Raw genomic sequence first — 6,246 nt, forward strand, 5'->3', positions numbered from 1 at the left:
GTCACTACTAAATGCCGCTGTTAGTCAATTGAACCCGCGTCCATGTCCCGTGAACTTCACCCCGCCGAGGTGCTCGTTCGAAGTTACGCCTCTTTTCGTCCATTCAGTGGTAGGCTTAGGCGCGGCGGGCCAATAGCGGAAGGCTGCTATGAAACTTTCGAAAGACTTTTTTCATGTACAAGGGCTCCGCAGTATGGGCGCGTGATTCAACCACAACACTCGAGATAAAACCATGATTGCGAGTTGAGCGGAGTACACGCGGACCGCTTCACTGTGTGGAGCAGCGCTTACGTGATCCGGAAAGCGGAAAGCTTACATTAAAAATCTTCCGGCCAAATTCGATTAAGCAATTACTTTTATGCCCACTGAGCCCTTACGAAACTGATTTCTCCGCACCGCAGCTGTCTAATGAACGCTGGTGAAACGAAGATGACCACGTTCAAAGAGAGCAATTTATTGCCACCAGCACTCGATGTTCAAGCCATAGTGAAGAAGTCCGTAAGCAGTGCTTGGCGTTTCTTGACCAGGGCGGGCTTTACGTGACGCTCGTATGCTGACAGCGCTAACAAGGTCTTAAACATTCGTGTGCACCTGCGTGCCTCCGCAGAACATCGATGGCATCCATCACACTTCGGTGGCTGTCAGTTTCACCGAGCTTCCTCAGGCTCTTGTTCGGAACACTTTTCTTTCTCTTGGAGTGCTCATGCTGCTTACAAGACTCACCTAACGATGCACGAACAAAATATTAATTTGGTTATCAGCGAGCACAACCTAGCGCAGCAGCACCGTGAGCAATGACGCGTAGAAAAAAAAAAGCTTGAAGTAGGCTTCGGTAGCCTAAGCATAGAGGGCGCTGGCGTAGGCAACGATGGAGACGTCAAAATAGTGGGTGCACTATTAAACCGTCTATGACCGCTAGCGGTTTGTGCAGCTTCGTTCTTCGCTTTTAATTGTTGTTAACCGTAGATTTCACTGCTTTTCTTTCATTTTAGCCTTCAAGAGTCAATTTGAGTACTGAATTTTTTCAATGTAGGGCCTGAGAGGCAAAATAAAACGTGCCTCGACCGGAATTTCGTTCTTCCTTTCTTGCCGTGACTTCGTTAAATCGAAAGCGCCGCACAAAATTACTTCGTAAAATCGAGACAAAAATACATGCATTTAGCAAAATTTTGCTAGAAAACTTGAAAAAATTCGTTATATCGCGAATTTCGTTAAATCGAGGTTCGTTATATCGAGGTTCAACTGTACTAAGCACCAAAGCTTCATTCGTGCTGCTGAGAAGCCGAGGACTGTAAGCAACTTATTTGGCAACAGTAATGAAGACCGTGTTGTGCGTGCGGAGTGCCTCAGTTCACTGGATTTGTTATTGAGCACAATTTGCCGCTGAGCGCGAGTGATCACGTTGGGCCACTTCTGCGCAAGATGCTTCCCAAGTGCGAAGAGGCGAAGTGCCATGGGTGCGGCAGAACGAAGACAACTGCCATTGTCAGTGAGATGGCTACAGAGGTACAAGGTGCAATGGTGGAAAGCTTGAAGCGTCGTGTTTTCCCGCTTGCAGTTGATGGCAGCAATGACACCTCATCACAGCTTTACCCCGTGGTGGCAACCTACTACGTAGAGAAATGCGGGCGGGTTGAAAGTAAGATGTTGTGCATGCAAGAACTTCCAGGAGAGGCTACTGGCCGAAAAATTGGCAACGTCGTGTTAGTGCTTGGCAACCTCGTATGTAGACTAGACATCGCATGTGCTGCACTGAAAAAAAAAAGCCCCCCCCACTGTGAACCTCCCGGTAGGATTTTCGAAGTCCCAAGGTTGGCAGGTATGCTGGTTAGTTGCTTAGTATTGTTTTGTTTTTTCCAATGAGGATATATCTGGAGTTGACGTCACTGTGATTAATTATACGCTATTCTGAGCAATTGCGTGCCAACAATTCCTGTAACCGAAGTGGGCAGGTCCTGATGCGGTGGTTATTTTGCAGGAGTTGCAGACTACATCTCCCGGCCCACCCCGAAGAGCGGCAATGCCTGTCATTCTAGGTAAGCCTGATTGTTAGTTGCTTAGTATTGTTTTGTTTTTTCCAATGAGGATATATCTGGAGTTGACTTCACTGTGATTAATTATACGCTATTCTGAGCGATTGCGTGCCAACAATTCCTGTAACCGAAGTGGGCAGGTCCTGATGCGGTGGTTATTTTGCAGGAGTTGCAGACTACATCTCCCGGCCCAACCCGAAGAGTGGCAATGCCTGTCATTCTAGGTAAGCCTGGTTGTTAGTTGCTTAGTATTGTTTTGTTTTTTCCAATGAGGATATATCGGAGTTGACTTCACTGTGATTAATTATACGCTATTCTGAGCAATTGCGTGCCAACAATTCCTGTAACCAAAGTGGGCAGGTCCTGATGCGGTGGTTATTTTGCAGGAGTTGCAGACTACAGCTCCCGGCCCACCCCGAAGAGCGGCAATGCCTGTCATTCTAGGTAAGCCTGGTTGTTAGTTGCTTAGTATTGTTTTGTTTTTTCCAATGAGGATATATCTGGAGTTGACTTCACTGTGATTAATTATACGCTATTCTGAGCAATTGCGTGCCAACAATTCCTGTAACCGAAGCGGGCAGGTCCTGATGCGGTGGTTATTTTGCAGGAGTTGCAGACTACACCTCCCGGCCCACCCCGAAGAGCGGCAATGCCTGTCATTCTAGGTAAGCCTGGTTGTTAGTTGCTTAGTATTGTTTTGTTTTTTCCAATGAGGATATATCTGGAGTTGACTTCACTGTGATTAATTATACGCTATTCTGAGCGATTGCGTGCCAACAATTCCTGTAACCGAAGTGGGCAGGTCCTGATGCGGTGGTTATTTTGCAGGAGTTGCAGACTACACCTCCCGGCCCACCCCGAAGAGCGGCAATGCCTGTCATTCTAGGTAAGCCTGATTGTTAGTTGCTTAGTATTGTTTTGTTTTTTCCAATGAGGATATATCTGGAGTTGACTTCACTGTGATTAATTATACGCTATTCTGAGCGATTGCGTGCCAACAATTCCTGTAACCGAAGCGGGCAGGTCCTGATGCGGTGGTTATTTTGCAGGAGTTGCAGACTACACCTCCCGGCCCACCCCGAAGAGCGGCAATGCCTGTCATTCTAGGTAAGCCTGATTGTTAGTTGCTTAGTATTGTTTTGTTTTTTCCAATGAGGATATATCTGGAGTTGACTTCACTGTGATTAATTATACGCTATTCTGAGCGATTGCGTGCCAACAATTCCTGTAACCGAAGCGGGCAGGTCCTGATGCGGTGGTTATTTTGCAGGAGTTGCAGACTACACCTCCCGGCCCACCCCGAAGAGCGGCAATGCCTGTCATTCTAGGTAAGCCTGATTGTTAGTTGCTTAGTATTGTTTTGTTTTTTCCAATGAGGATATATCTGGAGTTGACTTCACTGTGATTAATTATACGCTATTCTGAGCGATTGCGTGCCAACAATTCCTGTAACCGAAGCGGGCAGGTCCTGATGCGGTGGTTATTTTTCAGGAGTTGCAGACTACACCTCCCGGCCCACCCCGAAGAGCGGCAATGCCTGTCATTCTAGGTAAGCCTGGTTGTTAGTTGCTTAGTATTGTTTTGTTTTTTCCAATGAGGATATATCTGGAGTTGACTGCACTGTGATTAATTATACGCTATTCTGAGCAATTGCGTGCCAACAATTCCTGTAACCGAAGCGGGCAGGTCCTGATGCGGTGGTTATTTTGCAGGAGTTGCAGACTACACCTCCCGGCCCACCCCGAAGAGCGGCAATGCCTGTCATTCTAGGTAAGCCTGATTGTTAGTTGCTTAGTATTGTTTTGTTTTTTCCAATGAGGATATATCTGGAGTTGACTTCACTGTGATTAATTATACGCTATTCTGAGCGATTGCGTGCCAACAATTCCTGTAACTGAAGCGGGCAGGTCCTGATGCGGTGGTTATTTTGCAGGAGTTGCAGACTACACCTCCCGGCCCACCCCGAAGAGCGGCAATGCCTGTCATTCTAGGTAAGCCTGGTTGTTAGTTGCTTAGTATTGTTTTGTTTTTTCCAATGAGGATATATCTGGAGTTGACTTCACTGTGATTAATTATACGCTATTCTGAGCGATTGCGTGCCAACAATTCCTGTAACCGAAGCGGGCAGGTCCTGATGCGGTGGTTATTTTGCAGGAGTTGCAGACTACACCTCCCGGCCCACCCCGAAGAGCGGCAATGCCTGTCATTCTAGGTAAGCCTGGTTGTTAGTTGCTTAGTATTGTTTTGTTTTTTCCAATGAGGATATATCTGGAGTTGACTTCACTGTGATTAATTATACGCTATTCTGAGCGATTGCGTGCCAACAATTCCTGTAACCGAAGTGGGCAGGTCCTGATGCGGTGGTTATTTTGCAGGAGTTGCAGACTACATCTCCCGGCCCAACCCGAAGAGCGGCAATGTCTGTCATTCTAGGTAAGCCTGGTTGTTAGTTGCTTAGTATTGTTTTGTTTTTTCCAATGAGGATATATCTGGAGTTGACTTCACTGTGATTAATTATACGCTATTCTGAGCAATTGCGTGCCAACAATTCCTGTAACCGAAGCGGGCAGGTCCTGATGCGGGGGTTATTTTGCAGGAGTTGCAGACTACACCTCCCGGCCCACCCCGAAGAGCGGCAATGCCTGTCATTCTAGGTAAGCCTGGTTGTTAGTTGCTTAGTATTGTTTTGTTTTTTCCAATGAGGATATATCTGGAGTTGACTTCACTGTGATTAATTATACGCTATTCTGAGCGATTGCGTGCCAACAATTCCTGTAACCGAAGCGGGCAGGTCCTGATGCGGTGGTTATTTTGCAGGAGTTGCAGACTACACCTCCCGGCCCACCCCGAAGAGCGGCAATGCCTGTCATTCTAGGTAAGCCTGGTTGTTAGTTGCTTAGTATTGTTTTGTTTTTTCCAATGAGGATATATCTGGAGTTGACTTCACTGTGATTAATTATACGCTATTCTGAGCAATTGCGTGCCAACAATTCCTGTAACCGAAGCGGGCAGGTCCTGATGCGGTGGTTATTTTGCAGGAGTTGCAGACTACACCTCCCGGCCCACCCCGAAGAGCGGCAATGCCTGTCATTCTAGGTAAGCCTGGTTGTTAGTTGCTTAGTATTGTTTTGTTTTTTCCAATGAGGATATATCTGGAGTTGACTTCACTGTGATTAATTATACGCTATTCTGAGCGATTGCGTGCCAACAATTCCTGTAACCGAAGCGGGCAGGTCCTGATGCGGTGGTTATTTTGCAGGAGTTGCAGACTACATCTCCCGGCCCAACCCGAAGAGCGGCAATGCCTGTCATTCTAGGTAAGCCTGGTTGTTAGTTGCTTAGTATTGTTTTGTTTTTTCCAATGAGGATATATCTGGAGTTGACTTCACTGTGATTAATTATACGCTATTCTGAGCGATTGCGTGCCAACAATTCCTGTAACCGAAGTGGGCAGGTCCTGATGCGGTGGTTATTTTGCAGGAGTTGCAGACGACAGCCCCCGCCCACCCCGAAGAGCGGCAATGCCTGTCATTCTAGGTAAGCCTGGTTGTTAGTTGCTTAGTATTGTTTTGTTTTTTCCAATGAGGATATATCTGGAGTTGACTTCACTGTGATTAATTATACGCTATTCTGAGCGATTGCGTGCCAACAATTCCTGTAACCGAAGCGGGCAGGTCCTGATGCGGTGGTTATTTTGCAGGAGTTGCAGACTACATCTCCCGGCCCAACCCGAAGAGCGGCAATGCCTGTCATTCTAGGTAAGCCTGGTTGTTAGTTGCTCAGTATTGTTTTGTTTTTTCCAATGAGGATATATCTGGAGTTGACTTCACTGTGATTAATTATACGCTATTCTGAGCGATTGCGTGCCAACAATTCCTGTAACCGAAGTGGGCAGGTCCTGATGCGGTGGTTATTTTGCAGGAGTTGCAGACGACAGCCCCCGCCCACCCCGAAGAGCGGCAATGCCTGTCATTCTAGGTAAGCCTGGTTGTTAGTTGCTTAGTATTGTTTTGTTTTTTCCAATGAGGATATATCTGGAGTTGACTTCACTGTGATTAATTATACGCTATTCTGAGCGATTGCGTGCCAACAATTCCTGTAACCGAAGTGGGCAGGTCCTGATGCGGTGGTTATTTTGCAGGAGTTGCAGACTACATCTCCCGGCCCAACCCGAAGAGCGGCAATGCCTGTCATTCTAGGTAAGCCTGGTTGT

General features: G+C 46.9%; 20 non-coding genes across 20 annotated transcripts; all 20 read left to right on the forward strand.

The window, feature by feature from the left end:
- Window positions 1-1,854: 1,854 nt before the first annotated feature.
- LOC144150367 (small nucleolar RNA U54) lies at window positions 1,855-1,919 on the forward strand. The gene has a single exon (XR_013318520.1). It is a non-coding gene; the product is annotated as a small nucleolar RNA U54 (small nucleolar RNA).
- A 156-nt stretch (window positions 1,920-2,075) lies between these two features.
- On the forward strand, window positions 2,076-2,140 carry LOC144150369 (small nucleolar RNA U54). Its single transcript, XR_013318522.1, has one exon. It is a non-coding gene; the product is annotated as a small nucleolar RNA U54 (small nucleolar RNA).
- A 156-nt stretch (window positions 2,141-2,296) lies between these two features.
- On the forward strand, window positions 2,297-2,360 carry LOC144150387 (small nucleolar RNA U54). Its single transcript, XR_013318537.1, has one exon. It is a non-coding gene; the product is annotated as a small nucleolar RNA U54 (small nucleolar RNA).
- A 156-nt stretch (window positions 2,361-2,516) lies between these two features.
- On the forward strand, window positions 2,517-2,581 carry LOC144150362 (small nucleolar RNA U54). The gene has a single exon (XR_013318515.1). It is a non-coding gene; the product is annotated as a small nucleolar RNA U54 (small nucleolar RNA).
- Window positions 2,582-2,737: 156 nt separating this feature from the next.
- Window positions 2,738-2,802, forward strand: LOC144150370 (small nucleolar RNA U54). The gene has a single exon (XR_013318523.1). It is a non-coding gene; the product is annotated as a small nucleolar RNA U54 (small nucleolar RNA).
- A 156-nt stretch (window positions 2,803-2,958) lies between these two features.
- Window positions 2,959-3,023, forward strand: LOC144150371 (small nucleolar RNA U54). Its single transcript, XR_013318524.1, has one exon. It is a non-coding gene; the product is annotated as a small nucleolar RNA U54 (small nucleolar RNA).
- Window positions 3,024-3,179: 156 nt separating this feature from the next.
- LOC144150372 (small nucleolar RNA U54) lies at window positions 3,180-3,244 on the forward strand. The gene has a single exon (XR_013318525.1). It is a non-coding gene; the product is annotated as a small nucleolar RNA U54 (small nucleolar RNA).
- Window positions 3,245-3,400: 156 nt separating this feature from the next.
- Window positions 3,401-3,465, forward strand: LOC144150373 (small nucleolar RNA U54). The gene has a single exon (XR_013318526.1). It is a non-coding gene; the product is annotated as a small nucleolar RNA U54 (small nucleolar RNA).
- Window positions 3,466-3,621: 156 nt separating this feature from the next.
- LOC144150368 (small nucleolar RNA U54) lies at window positions 3,622-3,686 on the forward strand. Its single transcript, XR_013318521.1, has one exon. It is a non-coding gene; the product is annotated as a small nucleolar RNA U54 (small nucleolar RNA).
- A 156-nt stretch (window positions 3,687-3,842) lies between these two features.
- LOC144150375 (small nucleolar RNA U54) lies at window positions 3,843-3,907 on the forward strand. The gene has a single exon (XR_013318527.1). It is a non-coding gene; the product is annotated as a small nucleolar RNA U54 (small nucleolar RNA).
- Window positions 3,908-4,063: 156 nt separating this feature from the next.
- Window positions 4,064-4,128, forward strand: LOC144150376 (small nucleolar RNA U54). The gene has a single exon (XR_013318528.1). It is a non-coding gene; the product is annotated as a small nucleolar RNA U54 (small nucleolar RNA).
- Window positions 4,129-4,284: 156 nt separating this feature from the next.
- Window positions 4,285-4,349, forward strand: LOC144150377 (small nucleolar RNA U54). Its single transcript, XR_013318529.1, has one exon. It is a non-coding gene; the product is annotated as a small nucleolar RNA U54 (small nucleolar RNA).
- A 156-nt stretch (window positions 4,350-4,505) lies between these two features.
- Window positions 4,506-4,570, forward strand: LOC144150364 (small nucleolar RNA U54). The gene has a single exon (XR_013318517.1). It is a non-coding gene; the product is annotated as a small nucleolar RNA U54 (small nucleolar RNA).
- Window positions 4,571-4,726: 156 nt separating this feature from the next.
- LOC144150378 (small nucleolar RNA U54) lies at window positions 4,727-4,791 on the forward strand. The gene has a single exon (XR_013318530.1). It is a non-coding gene; the product is annotated as a small nucleolar RNA U54 (small nucleolar RNA).
- A 156-nt stretch (window positions 4,792-4,947) lies between these two features.
- LOC144150365 (small nucleolar RNA U54) lies at window positions 4,948-5,012 on the forward strand. Its single transcript, XR_013318518.1, has one exon. It is a non-coding gene; the product is annotated as a small nucleolar RNA U54 (small nucleolar RNA).
- Window positions 5,013-5,168: 156 nt separating this feature from the next.
- Window positions 5,169-5,233, forward strand: LOC144150379 (small nucleolar RNA U54). Its single transcript, XR_013318531.1, has one exon. It is a non-coding gene; the product is annotated as a small nucleolar RNA U54 (small nucleolar RNA).
- A 156-nt stretch (window positions 5,234-5,389) lies between these two features.
- LOC144150380 (small nucleolar RNA U54) lies at window positions 5,390-5,454 on the forward strand. The gene has a single exon (XR_013318532.1). It is a non-coding gene; the product is annotated as a small nucleolar RNA U54 (small nucleolar RNA).
- A 155-nt stretch (window positions 5,455-5,609) lies between these two features.
- LOC144150381 (small nucleolar RNA U54) lies at window positions 5,610-5,674 on the forward strand. Its single transcript, XR_013318533.1, has one exon. It is a non-coding gene; the product is annotated as a small nucleolar RNA U54 (small nucleolar RNA).
- Window positions 5,675-5,830: 156 nt separating this feature from the next.
- LOC144150382 (small nucleolar RNA U54) lies at window positions 5,831-5,895 on the forward strand. The gene has a single exon (XR_013318534.1). It is a non-coding gene; the product is annotated as a small nucleolar RNA U54 (small nucleolar RNA).
- A 155-nt stretch (window positions 5,896-6,050) lies between these two features.
- Window positions 6,051-6,115, forward strand: LOC144150383 (small nucleolar RNA U54). Its single transcript, XR_013318535.1, has one exon. It is a non-coding gene; the product is annotated as a small nucleolar RNA U54 (small nucleolar RNA).
- The last annotated feature ends 131 nt before the right edge of the window (window positions 6,116-6,246 follow it).

The sequence above is a fragment of the Haemaphysalis longicornis genome, unplaced genomic scaffold, assembly GCF_048455015.1.
Source record: "Haemaphysalis longicornis isolate Haplotype H1 unplaced genomic scaffold, Haemaphysalis longicornis Haplotype H1 scaffold_8, whole genome shotgun sequence".
NCBI lineage: Eukaryota > Metazoa > Arthropoda > Arachnida > Ixodida > Ixodidae > Haemaphysalis > Haemaphysalis longicornis.